We start from the raw sequence: 17899 nt of genomic DNA on the forward strand, positions 1-17899 counted from the left end.
AGCTCAGTTTCGTGTCTGGGTTGACTTCTTGATATAAGTAAAAAGAAAAAAGAGTCCAGGTTGATTCTAAAGTTTGTGGTTTAAGAATCTGGATAGACAAGTTGCCATAAATAGAAATGGGGGAAACTTTAAGGGGAAAGTTAAGAGTCATTTTTGGGCATGTAAGTTTTTAAGTGCTCCTTACATTTCTAACTAGAGATGTTGTGTAGATAGTTGTATGTAAGAGATTCCTGGAAGTCTGAGAACAAAGGTACAGGTCAGAGTCGTCAGGGTATGGATGGTATTTGGAGCCAAGGAAGAAGTCTGAGGATTGGTAACTTGGTAATTGTTTGGTTTAATTGAGCATAAAAACTTCAGTGGATTTACACATTCTTCAGGTTTTAATTCTTCTTAAAAATGTCATGATTTACAGGAAAGTCATATGGCACAAATGGCTCTATTAAAAATATGTGTGTACACAAATAGTATTCACTTCGTATGCATGCTACTAATGAAAAGACAACTGCAAAAATGCAATTCTCCAAGCTAGACAAAGACGTTGTAAAATACTTTTTCTCAATTTGTTTCAAGGGAAAAAAAAAAAAGAAAAACAGACGTCATTCTAAAATGCTTACATCCATGACAGGATATAGTCCACATAAAAATGGATTGTTATTCAACATAAAACATTTTACCCAATTTAATTTTTATTGCCTCCATCACCTGTTGCTATGAAACAGAAAATAAAATGTGCATAAATGTCACATAAGCAGGGTCGCCATGACCAATGATTTGATTTACACTCTTTGTGAAAACAATCAGGGAAAAATCTGCTAATAGTCAAAATATTTAGATTCGAGCATTAAAAGGTAAAATTTTCCAGGCTACACAGAGAAAGAGCTTCTAGTGTTTGAGGAGCAGGGAATGGACAGTCTAGAAATAGTGGAATAATAACTTTTCACTCCATTCTCTTTGTGCTTATTATACATATTCTTTTTTTAAAGAAAATAGACCATTTGATAAAAATATAAATCAAGTGTTCAATTAATTAAATTTAAATCAAGCACAAGATCTTCATGGTGCTGGAAATACTGAGGTCATTAGCTTCTACAGAGCCAAAAATCCCCAGTGACTTCTACCACCATCAACTTTATTGCTTTAGGTTCTATCAACCATATAAATTTTTCTTGCCCACACTCTTCTATTGTTTCTGTAAAACAACTTTATTACTTTAGGTTCAATCAATTTTTTTCTCTTTTCCTATTCCATTAGCTTCTGCAAGGATAAGCTTCTAACAAGAAAATTTAAAAACTTCAGAGAATACAAAAATTTGAAGGACAACCTCTAACCACATGCAGTTCAAAATAAAAATAACATCAAGCAAAAAATATTTCAAAAATGAAATGAAACATACATGTATGGGGAAATTCATACAGATTCTTTCTAGATTACCAGATTATTAATGGGGAAATTCACATAGCTTCTTTCTAAATTATCAGATTATTTTTTGAGGACCTTTCACAAAAGCTTTCAACACCTGCTTAGCCTATCACACAGAACAATGCTGTTCTGACACATTATAGAGTCATTACTTCTGTGTTATTAGTTTCTCTCTTTTCTGTGTCGTTATCCTTTGCCTCTTCTCTGTTATTCTGTGCACACTCTCATGTATCTCACGCTAGACCATAACTTGTCAGAAGGCTAAGGAATGGTTCAAATCATCCCAATGTATGACAACAGCAATCTGCCAATCCAAACATATTTCATAGAGCATTAAAGTAAGGAAAAGAATTCATGGTGAGTGTAATAGATAAACCAGCTTAAATATTCCACAACAGATTAGTTTAAATATGGAGAGATGCTATATTTGTATTCATTTAGGGTTCTGCTAATACTTAGGGATGTTAGCCATCCATAAGCTTAAGATTTGTGAAGCCTTTTTCCTTTTCTCCTTGGTTAGAATGCCAAACATCTTTGCATTTAATTTCCTTTGTTTCTTCAATTTTTCACACTAATTATTTTAGAGTGTCATTGTTGGCCCCCATGTCTTTTGTCTGTAGAATCTCTTGTTCCATTATGTTAAAATTGGATAATAACAGGTTCTGCCTGTAGCAAACTTGATTGTGTTACTATGACTTAGCTTTGCTGTTCTCTTTTAAGAAGTAGTCCCCACCCCACTCCTACAGATGTCTGTGTTTGGGTGTGTGATGTGGGGAGGAAGACTTTTTTTATTTTATTTTTGAAGGTTTTAAAATGTTTGAGAAAGCCCCTCTCTCTCTCTCTCTCTCTCTCTCTCTCTGAGTCAGTATTGGACTAGGACTTGGCCATGTTCCCATAACATAACACTCTCATGAGACAAAGTAATTTAGAGTCTTCCCACAAAACAGTCTATATTTCTTTAAGTTTCTCAAAGACTCAGAAAGAGTCAGAATGACATGTTGGCTGAGTTCTGATTGTCATAACCAAAAACATCTTTAAATTGTTTCTGTCAGATTTGCCCAGTTTTGGTGAACACTCAGAATAAGAGCACTACCCAGGCTCCTTTCCCCTCCAGAATTTGTTTTTCTCCAAAAAACCAAAGGGAAGATTTTTTTTTCCTTGTGAAAACATATATCTGGGTAAAGAGTTTTAAAACTAGAACTAGATATTTTCTTAGACACCCAATTTGGTGACTATGTCAACATTATATAAAAGGGATGAGGAGTTTCCTTTAACAGGTTTTTTATTAAGTAAAATATAGGATTATAATTTACCCATTTATAATCTGAGAAACAAAATATTTATTTACATAAAGATAATTCTAATATTCTTTCTTTGCTTTAGATCAGCTTTATTAAAGTGTTTAAAGTGCACAGTTCATATGTCTTAACATCACCACTATAAAGAATATGTCACTCCCAAAGTATTCCCAGTGCCCCATTGGTAATCCTACTCTCTTGTTCCACTCCAGTGGCTTTTCCTCTATCCTCAGACAACTAGTGATCCATTTTCTGTCACAGGTTAGTTTGTATTTACTAAAATTTTATATAAATAGAATCATGAAATATGATATCTTTTTGTCTGGATTCTTTTACTTATAATAATGACCTCCAGAGGGGGGCCTAGGTGGCTCAGTAATTAAGCATCTGCCTTCAGCTAGGGTCATGATCCCAGAGTCCTAGGATCAAACCCCACTTTGGGCTCCCTGCTCAACGGGAAGCCTGCTTCTCCCTCTCTCACTTTCCCTGCTTGTGTTCCCTCTCTCACTGTGTCTTTCTCTGTCAAATAAATAAATAGAATCCTAAAAAAATAATAATAACCTCCAGATTCATCCATTTGTTGTGTGAACCAGTACTATTGCTGAGTATTATTCTATTGTACAGATATACAACAACTGGTTTATCCATTCACCAGTTGATGAACATTTGAGATGCTTGCAGTTTTTTGCTGTTGCTGATACAAATAAAGCTGCTATGACTGTGTTCAAGTATTTATATGAACATAAGCTTTCATCACTCTCACATAAATACCCAGAGGTGGAATGGCCAGATTATAAGGCAAGGGTATGTTTAACTTTTTTAAAAATTGCCTAACTATTCTCCTATATGGTTGTACCATTTTCCATCCCCACCAGGAGTTTATGAAAGCCCTAATTGTTCCACCCTTGCCAACAGATGGTAAGGAGAGTCTTTAATTATAGCAATCCTAGTAACTATAGAATGTTATCTCAATGAGGTTTTAATTTACATGATAGTGAGCATCTTTTCATTTGCTTATTTGCCATCCATAAATCTTTAATGAAGTCTATTAAACTTTTTGACTATTTCTTTTGGAGTGCTTTTCTTATTATTGTGTTGAATATATTTTAATATTCTGGGTAGAAGTACTTTATTAGATATGTGTATTGCAAATATTTTTCCCAGTCTCTGGCTTATTTTCCTGCTATTAATGGTGTATTTTGGAGAGCAGAAAAACCTACTTTTGATTACATCCAATTTATTAATTTGTTTTTTTTTTTATGGATGGTACTTTTGTTGTATCTAAGAAATATTTGGTTACCATCTTTGATGTCATATCCACTAAATCCAGGATCACAAAATTTTCTTCTAGAAATTTTATAGGTATAGGCTTTATATTTAAGTCTATAACTCATTTGGAGTTAAGTTTTGTATCTTGTACAACATACAGATAAAATTTCATTCATTTGCATGTGGATATTTAATTGTTTCAAAAATATATATTTAAAAAACTATTTTTTACAGCAAAATTGCCATGGTGCCTTTATCAAAACTCAACTATATTTATGTGAGTCTATTTCTGAACTCTTTATTATGTTCTATAATACATCTATTTTTACACCATTAGTACAGTGCCTTGATTACTATAGATTTATAACAAGTCCTGAAGTCCCATAATGTATGTCTTCCAACTTTATTATTATTTCCAACATGGTTTGACTCATTCTAGCCTTTTGCATTTCAATACAAATTTCAGAATTAGCTTGTCAATTTCTACAAAAATGTCTGCTGGGATTTTGATTGAAATTGCCTTGAACCTGTAGATCATTGTGTGAGAACGGTGGAGTGACATCTTAAAAATATTGAATCTCTCTGACCCATGAACATAGTATCTCTCTCCATTTATTCAGGTCTTCCTTAATTTTTCTTCAAGAGTGTTTTGTATTTCTAATGCCATTGCAGTACCTGGAACCCAAAAGTAATTCTGTCATCTTTTGTAGAACTGAACTGATATAAACCTATAATGAGAGAAATTAAGCATTATCTTTAACTTTTAACAAAAGCATACAATATGCAATAACAATGTGCTAAAGGTACTATAATCATTCCAACTATCTATACATGTTAACAATAATGCCATTTAGAATGTTATACAATTTCATACTGATTAAATGACATCTGCTTAGACAATCTTGACAAATTTCTAAATTGATATTCCTTTGATCTTTGGTATACTTGCTAAATAAGCTTATGTTTTTAATTCCTTTTTGATCTTGTTCCATTTCTCATCTTGACTTCTCTTTCTCTGGAGGGGCTGGTATAGAGTTAGCCTTTCTTTATACAAATCTTATTGTTAATTTTCCTTTTGTGTATTCTGACACTAAGAATTACATTCTCATCCATTCCTTTTCTTCTACCCCCACACTGTTTGTATATCATGAATAAATGACACAATTACTGTTTATTATCAGAGTGTCCTATTCAGCATACCCCAATATTCACGAAGCTTAGAACTTAACTTATTTGCCCCCCATATGCTTTCAATACCTAAAACAAACATCCTAAATCTTTATTTCCCTTTCCTCGCTCCAAAATTATATGTGTAGCAGGTTTACTCATATTTTATATATTTTTTAAGATTTTATTTATTTATTTATTTATTTGACAGAGAGAAACACAGCTAGAGAGGGAACACAAGCAGGGGGAGTGGAAGAGAGAGAAGCAAACTTCCCACCAAGTAAAGAGCACGATGCGGAGCTGGATCCCAGAACCCTGGGATCATGACCTGAGCTGAAGACAGCTTAATGACTGACCCACCCAAGTGCCCCTCCTCATATTTTAAATGATTTTAACAGTAATGTTTGGCTTTCCTTAAATAAATTCCATCTTGAAGTGGGATCACTGATTCCTTTCTCTCATTTGGGTAGAAATGATATATCTTTAGAAGTTAAAATTTAAATGCCTTAGTTAGGAATAACAATGTAATCTGTAGGACATATAACTTTAGAAAAAAATGGAAAAAAGTAAATAAGTCATTAAGCAATGAGACTTTTTACTTAGCAAAGAACAGAGGAAAATGGAAAATCTTATATCAATTTTTTTTAAATTGCAGCATGAAAACCTTAAGTTATAAAATCTGAATCAAATGGAAGAAAAAAGACTATAGGATAGTTGTATACCTCTCATGACTTCCTGACATGAAGTGTATAGATAAACCTGAAGAACAGATCATCTGAAATAGCTATATTAAAGAAATATACTGTAGTATATTTTAACCAAGTTTTTGTAATAGAGATCAGAAACAAACAAGAAGAAGCTGGTAGATAGACTTACTCACTTGCTTGCTTAGAGTCCAAGGTTTACTTGGACTCCATTAAGTAGAAAATAAGCCTTATTTTATAAAAAAGGTTTTATTCTATCTTCCTGCTCTTTGAATTTTAGAGACTGACTCTTAAATTTTATTGTTTTCCTTCAAAACTACTTATTGCTATCTCACTGGAGGACTATTTTTATGAAATAAAATCATGGGCCAACAAGATGGTCTCCATCTTGCCTCAGAAGCATTCACTCCCATCTAGGACTGGAAAACTACTGCCATCTAGAGATGGTGATAACATATTACAGGAAAATATGAAACATTTCAACAAGTCTGTTGAAAGCTATTTGGCAGTGGATACAGTTAACTCTAAAATGGCATCGCTGCCTATAATCCAAAGTGACATCTAATTTATCTGGCAACTAGCAGTTTTCACTCTTTATCAATGTCTGTGACATTCTAAAATCACCTAAGTATCAAGGCTTAACTATTGGCCCAGCAGTGGTTGAGATAGGACTTTATCAACTAATCAACTCAAGGAGAATAGGAAGATAATGTATTATTTTATATAGCCTGTAAAGAATGAATAAATTAAAGTTTTACATGTAGAAGAAACTGAAACAATATTTCTCAGGGAGTGGTCCATGATTACCTTCATCAGAATTATCTGAAGGGACTCCAAAATCTGCATTTTCAGCAAGTTTCTCAAGCAATTGTCATGCACATTATAATTTGAGATAATTATTCTGATTTTTTTTATTTGAGCTATTAGCAAGTAGGAAAAGTACAAGATACTTCTTGTAGTATATACACAGTTCACAATAAACAAGAAGGGAGATATAGGAAGAAAAATCTGCATGGTCTACTATCAGAAGTCAATGAAAAGTTGACATTTAAGGGAAAAGAATAAAATTCTCCCTTTAGAGTTTAGTTTTTTATTGTTATGTTCAGTTAGCCAGCATATAGTACATCATTAGTTTCTGATGTAGTGTTCAGTGATTCATTGATTATGTATAACACCCAGTGCCTCCCTTTAGATTTTAGAAGCACAGTGATAGAAAGCAAAAGGTAAGCATAAGCCTTTTATGTGAAAAGTCTGAAAAGACAATGGCCAGAATTTTATATTCGGTGATGGCGGTGGTTAATATTGGATGGGCAAGATAAAATCATATAGATAAAATCATATAGATCATGTAGACCTTGGTTAAGTTTAGTGTTGATGTATTATTCATCTTTTTAAATTTGGTGATAACATGACATAAACCAGTGTACAGAAATTAATCTGGAAATTGGTACATAATTATATACATCATATATTACTATTCATATACATATTACTCTACGTAATATATGTGAATAGTAGTGAAAAAAAACAGGGAGTTCCACCTAGTAACATCTTCAGAAATGTGCACTGTGGGAAGAAAGAGGTTTAGGCTCTGTGTGTTAAAAGTTCTTTTAGCATCCTACTTTAGAGATGTAACAAACGTGAGAGGAAATCTTTTGACTATCTCCACTAACTATTCCTTATACCAGAGAAGATAATCAAGAGTACACCTTTTTTCCATTTCAATGGAAAGGAACATAAAAACAAAACAAAAATGTGGAAGTTTGATTTGTATTATCCATAATAAATAATTCCAAATATTTAGTAGCCAAGCCATCCCACAAAGGTTACCTTTCTGTTAAACAAATTAGACTCCAGAAGAGTCTTTGCTGTATCAAGATGGTATTGCATTAAGATAATAAAGATACCAATTTTCCATTCACTTCCATATTCTACTCCTTCCTTAACAATTCACATTTTGATTCACCAAATTGGTACACAATATATTAAATAAAGATGAAGTCAAACTTTATTAATGCAAATGTTAAAAATAAATACATCCTGAAAGATTTCATTTTGTATATTACATGCATGTCTAAAGGAATTGCTGGCTTCATAAAATTGACTTTGTCACCTACCTTTTCAAGATTCTTTACAAATTCACTCTATTGTCATTGTAGTAATAACTCTTCCTTTTTTATATTTTTAAGACCTGATGCTGCATATATTTTGGAAACTCCCTAAAGAGAAATTCTAAGTCTAAGGCACTTTAAAAATATGGAGAAACGCCTTGGGAAATCACTATATGCACTTGAGGCAAAGCTGACAAGGAGAGCAATCAAGTCTAAAAGAAAATATATGGAAACAAAATGGATGAGACTACTTCTGGTAGTGTGTATGTGAGCAAACTCCACTTATCGTGGAGGTTTCAATATTTTTTATTCGCTCAACATTGGCATTATGCCCACAGCAAATGATGTTGATGCCTCTCTGTTTTCCCTCTGCCCATCTGACTGCACCTGAAACTGAGGTAGGAAGCACCTGGCAAGCGAACTTCCCATGTTAAGGGTCTATTTCTCTTCTATGCTTAAGGTTGTTTTCAACCCTGTAGAACTATGGGGGAACTGGAGGGATGAAGAATTAAGACCATGGGGCCATCTTGAAACAACAGAGGATGAGAACTGGTGAATAAATCTCCCAACATTCCTGCCCTTCAGAGGGACAAGTGTTCATATAGTTTCTTAAAGTGCTCCCCACATGATTGTGCAACCCTTGTTTCACACAGCAATAGCCTGCTCACAAATACATGTCCTTTTTTTTTTTTTTTTTTTTTTTGGCTTTTCTTCCTTCCCTTTTCCTCTTTCCCACTTAATTAGCTTGGATTCTCCCAAAGGTTTGTCTCTTGGGGGAAATCCAAACTAAGCAATGTACTAATACATAATGAGAGATGTTTATAGGCAATGTTCCCAAGAAACCCTGGTGGTACACAAAATCTGATTAAATCAACTCTCCAAGAGTATCCAACATGTAAGCCATAATTTATTTCAACAATTCTTCATCATTCATAGGGTATATTATTAATCCAGGAAATAATATTGTTATGTTTATTACTCATCTCCTGAAATTTATGAATGGCCCTTATGCATAGATTTTGCAAGTGCTATAGTAGTCAGACAGGAACTGTGTATCAGCCCCTAAAGAACATGATCTAAAATATACTATGGAGAGAAAAGTCTTACCATCTTTGATAACTAAAATATCCATGAAGAAATACAGCAAAAGTAACATATTTAGGGGACTTGATATTTAAAATCTTGCTTTATGGGGACCCAGCTGGTAGTAGAGGTGTGTTAGTGGAATAGATAAGACTTAGTATGAAAAGTTAAAAAGATGACAGAAAATGCAGAGAAATATACTTGTTTCTTTTTTGTTCTGTATTTATCTCTCCATTACAACACCACTCAGGATTGGTAGATTTCTTATTTGCTATCTTCAGTTGCTCTCTCCTCTTCTTGTCCATGGACCTATTTCCTAAGTCATTTTTTTAATTCACAGTAAATATGAGAAATGGAAAAATAAACCGGACAGTTGTGAAGGTAGGAGGATATATCAGAATTGGTTTGCTCAAACCATTGTCTTTACCTCCTCACCCTATCCTCCAATCTCCACCTTTAAAACAACTTCCTTACTCTTAAATAAAAATAGGAAGCTCTTCTGGTATTGGAGAAATAGCATTTCGCCCAAGCACCAAGTTGCTGAACACAGCATATTTCAAAACCTTGATAATTCAAGCCTCATTTTCCCAAGTTGAGTATGTGATGGGAAATGCCTGCCAAAAATGAATATGCATTTTTTGCTTTAATGTCTCACTTTAATTTTTGCAATATTATCTCTGATGTTTTGCAGAGTTCTCCAAAAATATGTATAACCCGTAATGACAATGATGAGAAATTCTTCGTCACATTTCATCACCTTTAATTTCCATTGCAAAATTACTGATTTTAAAGCTTGTTTTTCAGCACTAAAAGATGTACCATCCCTTAAATAACATGTGGATGTCTTTTTATGTGATCTAAAAATATTTTAAATCACAATAATAGTGAATGATAAGATAACAGTGTAGCAGTCACCACATTCCCCCAGAAAAAGTCTCAATTCCCTTAAGCAATAATAGCTGGGTTCCCAGGATGTTTGCAGAAGTGATGGACACTTTTATCAGCTCAAGTGGTGCCACCATATGGCAGCAGTGTAAGCACAGTTTGCCACAGCAACCTTAGGATCGCATTGAATGTGTGGATGGCTTTGGGTAATATAAACATTTTAATGATACTTGTTCTTCCAATCCATGAGCATGGAATGTTTTTCCATTTCTTTGTGTCTTCTTCGATTTCTTTCATAAGTGTTCTATAGTTTTCAGTATACAGATGTTTTACCTCTTTGGTTAGTTTTATTCCTAGGTGTCTTACGGTTTTTGGTACAATTGTAAATGGGACCTACTCCTTGAGTTCTCTTTCTGCCGCTTCATTACTGGTATATAGAAATGCAACCGATTTCTGTACACTGATTTTTATATCCCCTGACTTTGCTGGATTCATGTATCAGTTCTAGCAACCTTTTGGTGGAGTCTTTTGGGTTTTCTACATAGAGTATTGCTATTTGCCAGACAAGCCTTGAAAATATTATTTGTTTTTCATATGCCATCGATAATACACGTTGTTTCACATTAAAAAATGTTATTACCATTTTATGCTATTTTGGTTTTCAATTTACATGATTCCAATTCCCATAAAATACAACACACATGGTATATTTAGATTAACTTTTCAAGATATATTCTAAACAACATGACGTGTCCCAGTTCAACATTGGCGGTAAACAAAACCAAGCTCTCTAGTAATAAGGTGATGCAAAATCTTTTATGATTCTTATGACAAGTAAGCATGAATTTTGACCTATTATGTTAACATCTTAACATTCAAGAAACAAAATAAATAAAGTTGGAAGAATAAAGACAACTGGATAATCTGCACATAAGTACATTTGGAACTCTGTAACTGCTGGCTCTGCCAAGGAAGTCCTTTGTTTGAGATACTGGTGCTCAGTAAAAAAGTGAAAAATGAGTAAAAACAATTGCCCAATCTGTTCTGGGAGTCCTGGAAGTATGATGAGATATAAAAATATGTGAGTATGCAGCTATAATCTTAGCTTTAAAAAACCATATTTTACTCATACTAATATTTATCCAATTCAATAAATTGTATATGTTTACCATAGACATAAGCCAAATACTTTAATAAGAAATTAAGTTCATTTTTGCATTTATTTAGGCCAGCATGGCCTTTGAAACTTGAAAAATAATTTGGCAGAGGTGAAAGTAAATGTGGCTTACTTTGCAGCTGTTATCTATTTTCTGAACAAAAAAAATTATGTACAGAACATTTTGACTCTAAAAAAGTTACATTTCTCTATAATTATAGTCTCCTTTCTCACTCAGCTGAGCAACTGTGAGAAAGAAACCCCTTCCGCATGTATGAAGATAAACTAAGTGCACAGACTAATAAGAAGGTATGGTGGATATTAATAGAAAAGTTAGATATGGCAAACTACTCTCCATTTAGTTAAATATGCTGCAGAATCATAAAATGCTTACATACTAGAGAAATTGACTTCACAGGCATCTTTGGCGCTGTACATTCAAAAAGCATCACTTGCTCTTTTTTCATTTAGTTTTTTAAGTGAAATGAATTATCATTAGAAATCCTCAAACTTCAAAAACCAGCCTCTGTTAAGACAAGGTTACCTGAGATGCCCAGCATGAACCAAGTGCTATTTGACCCAATGAGCCATGTAACTGGGTGTGCCCAGCAGCCGACCATCACCAAGTGGAGGCTGCATCCATTAGATGGGGCTCAAACTGCTACTGAAGGCACGAGTTACTGGCATGAGCCATGACTCTGATTCCTATGGCACAATCCCTCTTGCAAAGGCCCTAGGTTGCTCTTTTTTTTTTTTTTTTTTAGATTTTATTTATTTATTTGAAGAGAGAGAGAGCACAAGTAGGCAGAGAGAGAGGGGAAAGCAGGGTCCCTGCTGAGCAGAGAGCTCGATCTCAGGATCCTGAGACCGTGACCTGAGCTGAAGGCAGAGGCTTAACCCACTGAGCCACCCAGGCACCCCCGCCTAAGATGCTCTTGACATAGAGATGGCAGAAGGCAAAAAAGAAAGGAGCAGAAAAATCCATGAATAGAATGATTGGAAATAGGATTTATAGCAGGAACAGCAACCAACCATTTTATAGAGAATTCCTTCCCAAAGTGTGCTGCACGGAGCACCAGTTCTTGGTTACTAGTAGATAGTACACATGCACATACAGACATGAGTTCTGGAGTCAGCTAGAGGAACTCTGGGTTCAACAGACTGAAGCTTATTTTGGGGTCTTTGCATCTGCACACAGTTTTTTTCTCATCTCTGACATTTCCAATCTGTTGGATCGTATCACCAAATAGTTATCCTCAAAAAAGGGAACTAGTGCATTCCAGAATGGTGTTTGTTACCTTTTTTCCTACCTAATCATCCTGTGGCTGGTCAGGCGCCACAGTTATTCCTACTTTTTTCACAATTGGCACTAAAATGAGATGGGCATAACTCCGCCAACGGCACGTGCTCTCCCCATCCCAGTCACCGATGCGTTATATTCCATGTCCATCTCTACTGATGTTGAGCCTGAGAGGCTATTTCTTAAGTAGGAGTAATGTGAAGGTCATATGCCAAGACTTGTTTTCTAATTGGTGAAAGCCACAGTGTCCAATACTGTACTTCTTATATGTAGCTATAAAAATTATAATTTAATTTAAAAATTAATTCTTTATTCACACCAGCCACATTTCAAGTGTTCACGAGCCACATGCAGCCAGTAGCTACCTCACTGGATGGTGTATGTAGTCAGTTTTCATCATCACAGAAAGTTCTGTTGAACAGCACTGGGCCAGTGTTACACCACCTGCACACACACACACAGAGACACCTTCCGTTTGGAGGAAGCTCAGGAAATCTTAGGAGCCTGCAGAATCTCATGAAGAAATCCACACTTGACAGCATCCACACCTCTAACTGGCCTGGTAAATGAGCTAACCCCAAGCATGCAGGTAAAAGAAAACATCCACCGCCAACGTTTCTAGACATTCCTGCCTCTCAAAACAATTATAATCCACAGGGACACACGTGTGCATGTGCTTGTGTGCACGTGTGTGCACAGACACACACTATTCTTTTCTCCAAATAGAAGATAACAAACTGATTGACCAAAGGCATCATGATAATTAGAACTATACTGTGTCCTGTGTCTTCATGGTTCCAATCATCCTTGACTCTCCAAAAACTACTTTAATTTCCTTTGGCTCCAAACTATTTGATATACTTTAAGAAGTGAGGTCAGCCTTTGGAAAACTGAGCCACAGTAATTCTACCCTGAGATAATAGGGATCAGTAGGACAGTCTCCAAGCCACCAAAATTCATTCCTTCATGATTTATTTCCTTGTTGATGAACTGCATTTTATTTGCAAATTAAGCTCATTTTAAAGGTTCAAGGTTACATGCTTCATGTTCTTTCTAGGTCTTTTTACAATCTGCCTGCCTAACATGGTTTATAGTTGGTTAACATTCCCTAAGGGGGTCAGGGTCAACAACAAGTCAAGGATCAGAGAGATTCCAGGGAATCTGGTCAAGAACAAGCCAGAATCAGAAATCAGAGGATTAGCCAAAGTTTCAAACCAATAATTCCCAAACGTGACTACTAACCAGAAATAACTTGGAGCCTTAACAACACTAAGGCCTGGGCACTACCATCAGAGATACTGATAATATTCTGGAGAATTGAAATTATTTAAAATCTCATCCAGTGATTTTAAAATAGTACATTCAAGGTTCAGAACCACTGAGAAAATATGTGGGTCCCAGCCTCTATAACAGGCACTCTATAGACCACTGGGCCAAATCCAGCCCAGCACTGGAATCCAACCCATTTGTTTATATGTTGTTTGTGGCTGCTTTCCCCTCTACAATGGCAGAGTTGAGGGGTTGTCATGAAACCATGTGACACAAAAGGCCTAAAATATTTGCTATCTTGCCATGACTGAAGAAGTTTGTTGACCCCAGCCCTAGAGCAGTCATTCTCAAAATTTGACCAGTAGCATCAACATTATGTGGGCATTTGTTTGATATGTAAATTCTTAGGCCCTCCCCAGACCTACTGACTCAGAAGGTGTGGAGGCCAGGCCCAGCAACCTGTATTTTAATTAGCTCTCTAGTTGACTCTGATGTTTGCTAGAACAGTGGTTTTGTTCTCAAACTTTAACATGTACCAGAATCAGCTGGAGTGCTTGTTAAACAGATGGCTGTTCTCTACCCACATCTTCTGATTCAGTAGGTGCTGGGAGGGGACAAGATTTTGCATTTCTAGTAAATTCCCAGGTGACACTGATGTGCTGGTCAACAGCATCACACACTTTGAGAATCATCGCCCCAAAGATTCTGATTTGATTGATCTGTGGTGAGATCCATTTATAAAACCCATTCAGATGATTCTAATGAGCTGCCCGGATTGAGACTTAACCTTTTTTAGTTTCTGAATGTATCTCTGAGTTCAAAGCAGCAAGGGATACAGAATCAAGACAGCAAGGCAAGTGACACCAGATATCATGACATAGACATGTCCCAGGCACGATATTAAGTGCTGAGAATATAAAGGTCCCTGCCTTCATGGACCACAAAATTTAAAAGAAGAGGCAGATAAACAAAACATCATAATATATATAATTAAAAACTGTGACAAGTGTTTTGAAAGAACACTTGATAGAATTAGGGGAACATATAACTAGGAGTTCTGATTTAGCCCAAAGGGCAAAGAATACTTTTTTGAGAAGTTGACAACTGATTGAGCAGAGACCCAAAGAGTGATAAGTAGGAGATAACAAAGCAAGGTGGGAAGTGCTCCAGGCAGAGCAAACAGAACACACAAAGGCCTACTGTTGGAAGGGATTTTGATTAATTTGAAGAGTTGAAAGGGAATTAGGCTCAAGAGATAGGTAAGAGACAGGGAATGAAGGGTCTTGATGACAGGAGTTTAGATACAGATTTTCTCTTATGTGATTCTACTAAAAACAATGAGTCAGTGCACTTGATTTCACTGGTAAATTAGGGAAGAAAAGCATATATAGTTATGTGAATGAATGAAGAAGGTTCAATTGCAGGGAATTCTGATGAGTAGATTGGAAGCAAAGTAACTATACAATTACATTCAGTACTGATTTTTATGTTGAATTACTTGCTGTTTTATCGAAGAGAAAAAGTATATGACTTTTCCTTATTTATTTTCAGGTCACTCTTCCCTTGATTTCATGTGTCAAAATATAGTGGAACTCTGATATTTGACTAAATAAAGGTTTTTATCTTTCCTTCCAAATTTCAAATCAAAATAATTAAAATGATCCACCAGCATAAATTTAATCTCCAAAGACTCAATAGGAGCAGTTACTTTCAGACAGTTGTCAGCAGGTATTCTGGTAATTTAGGTGCAAATGTTGCCAGATTATTACCATTTGGGGAACTTTTAAAGAGCCTCTTTGAAAACTAATCCAATAAGATATGAATCTTAGATGTAGGAATTTTAGACACTTGTCACTAAAGTGTAAGTACTTTTTTTTTAAAGATTTTATTTATTTATTTGACAGACAGAGATCATAAGTAGGCAAAGAGGCAGGCAGCAGAGGTGGTGGGGGGGAAGCAGGCTCCCCGCTGAGCAGACAGCCTTTTGTGGGGCTCAATCTCAGGACCTTGGGATCATGACTGGAGCCGAAGGCAGAGGCTTTAACCCACTGAGCCACCCAGGCACCCTGTATTTAAGTACTTTTTAAGGAATATGGTATTTCTTATCTTCTATCACATCATTTAATGTAAGTGCTCTTAAGAATGTCTATCTCTGCCTCACATGCTAGATCTCCGACACTGCATGCATCTCTTTTTGTATTTGTAACCTATGGTTCCAAAAATTCACAACAGTCCTTTCTTCTTACCAATATCATAGTTCTCAGTTTATTTATTTTCTGTTCACTATTATGTACAACCTATTATGTACAATCTAGACAAAAGTCTTTAAATATAAACATACAGGTCCTGTATAATTCCAACTATAGGGCATTCTGGAAAAGACAAACTATGAAGGGACGTCTGGGTGGCTCAGTTTTTGGGCGTCTGCCTTCAGCTCAGGTCGTGATCTCAGGGTCCAGGGATCAAGACCCGCATCAGGCTCCCTGCTCAGTGGGAGGCCTGCTTCTCCCTCTCCCACTCCTCCTGCTTGTGTTCCTCTCTCGCTGCCTCTCTCTCTCAATCTCTGTCGAATAAATAAATAAAATCTTAAAAAAAAAAAGACAAAACTGTGAAGATAGTAAAAACATTGTTAGTTGTCAAGAGTTAGAGGGCAGAGAGGGATAAATAGGTGGAACACAGAGGATTATTAAACAATGAAATTATTCTGTATGATAACATTCCTATGATAATACATATGCTATAATAAAATATAGTATTTAATATGATATTAGTATATATGTGTGTACATATATATAAAATATATGAGATGTACCATATCATTGTGTTTTGCTTTGTATTGTGTTTGGGTTTTGTTTTGTTTTTCTTTACTATTATTATATATATATATATATATATATATATATATGTAATTGCATTTATGCATACTTATATATGTAATTTTATATAGACATATATATACTTTACTACATTATGTATACATTATATGTTCTTTGCTACATTATACATGCATAGCACCTATTAGATATACAAATAACACAATAAATTATCTTTTATTGATGTCATTTCCATTTATACTAATCTGTTCCTGGATTATATTCCTAGAAGTTGAAATGCTGGGTCAAAGAGTAAATGAACATGTACTTTGGAAAAATACTGCTAAATTTCTTTTCATAGGGACATATCAATTTTGCCTTCCTCCCAGTACTGTACTAGAGTGCCTGTTTCATAACAACCTTGCCAACAGAATATGCTGTCAAATGTGGATTGTTGCCAATCCGATAGGTGAGAAATAGTAACTCAATATAGTTTTAATCTGCATTTCTTCTATTATAAGTGAGCTTGAATATCTTTAAGTATCTTTAAAGGTCAGAAACTCAGTTTTCACTTCATATGAACCACATGCCATGTCTTTTGCTGATTTTTCTATCACTATTCGCTTTTCCCTTTCCTCTTTTTCGTACCTTCTTTATTTCTTAGATATTTAAGAGGCAAATATTTTCTCCACAATGTGTGATTTTTCCTCTGTTTTTTAATGGTGATTTGCCATACGATTGTTTTTTGTTTGTTTGTTTTTTAAAAGATTTTATTTATTTATTCGACAGACAGAGATCACAAGTAGGCAGAGAGACAGGCAGAGAGAGAGGGGGAAGCAGGCTTCCTGCTGAGCAGAGAGCCAATGAGAGGCTTGATCCCATGGTCCTGGGATCACGACCTGAGCAGAAGGCAGAGGCTCTAACCCACTGAGCCACCCAGGCGCCCCCATACAATTGTTTTTAAATAGTCAAATCTATCAATCCTTCCTTAAATGAGAAAGCCATGAAGTTTTAGCTGTTTTCCTAACAATGGTGATAAATTTTGGATCATTCATCACCTCTCACCCAGGCACTATTACAAATAATGAATAATATCTCTCAAAAATCTAAATGTCATTTTAAAAGAGTGTGTGAGCACAGTGATATCACTAGTCTACCCAACGGTCAAATTAAGTGTGCAGCTTTGACTTCTTAGTTCTTTTCATTCAACTGCACCTTATGATATTCTCATCTGTACCAGGCCCCTCATTTTGCTGAGGAAGTAATTGGGGCTCAGAAAAGTGTGCTGGTTTACCAGCATGCTCCTATTTAATTAGGGGAAACGATTCTTGCCCTGGAGACCAACCTCTTAATTCTTTCCACTTTCTCATCCTGATTTAACCTAGGGCCCATTGGTTTATATATTCATAAATCACCATGTAAAAT

This window comes from Lontra canadensis, unplaced genomic scaffold (assembly GCF_010015895.1).
Source record: "Lontra canadensis isolate GAN:19392208 unplaced genomic scaffold, GSC_riverotter_1.0 scaffold1, whole genome shotgun sequence".
Taxonomy (NCBI): Eukaryota; Metazoa; Chordata; class Mammalia; order Carnivora; family Mustelidae; genus Lontra; species Lontra canadensis.